The sequence below is a fragment of the Furipterus horrens genome, unplaced genomic scaffold (assembly GCF_987537825.1).
Source record: "Furipterus horrens unplaced genomic scaffold, mFurHor1.1.pri manual_scaffold_6, whole genome shotgun sequence".
NCBI lineage: Eukaryota > Metazoa > Chordata > Mammalia > Chiroptera > Furipteridae > Furipterus > Furipterus horrens.
In genome coordinates this window covers 166,663,766-166,666,684 of record NW_028327176.1, presented here as the reverse complement: position 1 = coordinate 166,666,684, position 2,919 = coordinate 166,663,766, and the positions used below count along the sequence as shown (strand labels likewise).

At 41.3% G+C, this 2,919-nt stretch overlaps 1 non-coding gene across 1 annotated transcript; it reads left to right on the top strand.

Annotated features, from left to right (window-relative positions):
- Positions 1-586: 586 nt before the first annotated feature.
- LOC150007764 (U11 spliceosomal RNA) lies at positions 587-720 on the top strand. The gene has a single exon (XR_016512194.1). It is a non-coding gene; the product is annotated as a U11 spliceosomal RNA (small nuclear RNA).
- Positions 721-2,919: the final 2,199 nt, after the last annotated feature.

Here is a 2,919-nt window from a genome sequence, read left to right as displayed (position 1 = left end):
GAGAGCATGAAGGTGTCTTTTTTTATGATAATGAGGCAATTTTTGGAAAGCATCTGTGGATAGGCTGGTTGCTAGTGGAACCAACCATGTGATTTGAGGTCCACTCCCTGATCCCCCTAGAGGGAAGATGGGCTGGAGACTGAACTCAATCACTAATGGCCAATGATTTAATCAATCATGCCTATGTAATGAAGCATTCATAAAGAAACAAAAGGATGTGGTTCAGAGAGCTGTGAGGTTTGTGAATGAGAGCACTTTCGTGTGCCACTGTGCTGGACTGCAAACTCCATGAAGTCAGAGCTGCTTTGTTCTGGCTCCTACCCTACCCATCTGGCTATTGCTGTGTCCTTTAATATATTTTGTAATATGCCAGTAATCTAGTGAGTGAACTGGTTTCCAGACTTCTGTGAGGCGCTCTAGCAAGTTAATCAAATGAAGGAGGGCATTGTAAAATGATCTGATTTACAGCCAGTTGGTTAGAAGCACAGTAACAACCCGGACTTGTGACTGGCATCTGAAGTGCTCCTCATCTCAGTGGCTGGATGGGCTTTATCTTCTCCTCCTTATACAAAATCACCCATCCCCATAAAAGGGCTTCTGTCGTGAGTGGCACACGTAGAGCAGCTTGATTGCTCTACGTGCGGAATCGACATCAAGAGATTTCGAAAGCATAATTTTTTGCTATCGGGGCAGCTAGTGATCATTGGTCCTGGCGCCCGTTAAAAAAAAAAAAAGTCACCCATCCCTCAAAGATGAGCTAAGCCCACGCGTTCCCTGAAGCCATCTCTGACCTTCCTGTTTCTCAGGGGTCTCTCCCTGCTCTGGAACTAGTGAGAGAAGAAGCAGGGATTCCTGACAGGGAAAATGGAGCACTGGAGAGGAAGAGATGTCAGGCAGAGTTGCACAAGTTAGAGCAATATTTATGCTCTTTGGAAATGTTTTCTGGTGAAGATGGTGTTACCTGATACTCCAAATATCCAGAAAAGCCAAAAGCCTCTTCTTCTTGACGCTTGAACATCAGACTTAAATGAGAGGAAACTTCAGGTTAGTCACTTGTTGTCAATACTCATGGATGATTAATTATTCAAATACTTTGACACTGATGCTACCTAGTGATATTCAATACTTGTCGTTGTTTGGCTTTTCAATATCTAACTCCCTTTTCCTAATAGCACCTCAATGAGCACTTGGGAAAACTCCCATTGTTTAGTCATGGTGGCAGTCAGTGCCCAGAATCAAGTGACATTGGCTTAGCAATTGTGTGCTTTCTCCAGAAACTTCAGTCTTGACAGAAGAACCTGGAGTTGATTGGTTGGTTACTGTCTTTCACAGTAGCAGTAGTGATGGTGGGTAGACCAGATGTACCACTGCCCAGTCTGGGCTGGGGTTGCAGCACCCCAGCTGTCAGGGCCTTTGCTACCCCTTCGTGTTTCTCAAATCTGTTCTTCCTGTCTCCCTTCCATTCTGTGACATCATATAGTCCGAAAAATGTATCTTTTTCTCTTAAGATATCCAGATTTGGTTTCTTTCACTTATGTATTAAAAATTTGGCTAATAACAATTATAATAGTAAGAGTAATTATCATTATTTTCATAACTAAAAGCTAACAATTACGGAACACATTCAATATGCTAGCATTGTTCTAAAGTGTTTCCATGGATTAACTCCCTCATCCTCATGACAGCCATTGGGGCAGGCACTATTGTCCTGATTTCCAGAGGAAGAAAATGGAAGTGCAGTGAGGTTGCTCAAATTCACAGAGCTGATAAGTAGCAGAGCCAGGATTTTCATCTACACAGTCTCTTAATAAACTAATCAGAAATCTGTGCCAGGAAGTGAAGGTTTGGGTAACAGACCTTCAAGAAAATGTGATGAATTAAAGATTGGTTCTCAATCTGAGATAGTGTAGAAGGAATTGAATATCCTGTTATTTGTCTGGGATGGTAATTTAATACTCTATGGCTTGCTGTGATAAGCTGGTGAATGAAATGACTGCCTATGGATATCTGTGATTGAGGATCCATTGAGGACAAGGTTCCGGCAGACCATGTTGTTGCCACCATAAAAACAGCATGAAAGGTACGAAAAGTTGATGGATGGCTGCTTCTGATAAGAAAGAATAGTGTAAAGCCTGAGCGTGATAAAACTCAAATCTCCATTTTTCAGTTTAAGCTATGGAATGAAATTCAGGGATGTTCTATAAACACAATGAAAGAATTTATTATCTTGCAGCTATAAGGCTGCAGCAGCCAGCACTCAGAAACAGAGTTTGGTCCTAAAGGGTGCCAAATTGCATTCATGGAATACAATTTTCACTATGTATGTCACTGCCATGGAAATGTAGTCATTGATCAGACTAGAGCAGGCCCCTGGGCAGTGGGATGTGGTCCAAGAGAGGACGCATATCTGAGTCACCAGAATCCCCACCTGAAATGGAGTTTTTATTTCTCCAAGGAACAATCTTCCCTCCCTGCTCTGACAAGATTGTTTTCTTGCTTCAAGACTTTTATTCTTTTGCCTGAGGAAAAAGGTCTTCTTGAAAGAAGACACTTATTTTTTAAATTGCCCACCAGCCTTACACTTTGCTCAGAGAAATAATGAGTTATAGCTCAACATGACTTGAACACAAATTACAGTCACTGTTTGGATTAAAAGGATTACCCATCATAAAAATTCCAGGGCTTTGTTAATTTTATGGGAAAATATCTGTGGTGTGTGTATGGGCATGACTGCTGGATGGTGTTTGACCAGGAGGGAAGAATATAATCATATAGTTGGCTGAATTTTTAAATATGAATGTGTTTACCAGATATTTTGCTTTCAGAGCAAGCCTGAGTATGTGATTCCAATAATTTATTTGGCTGAATAACCAAACCTTGTTTCAACCCTAGCCCACAAAATAGTGGGCCAGATGAAAA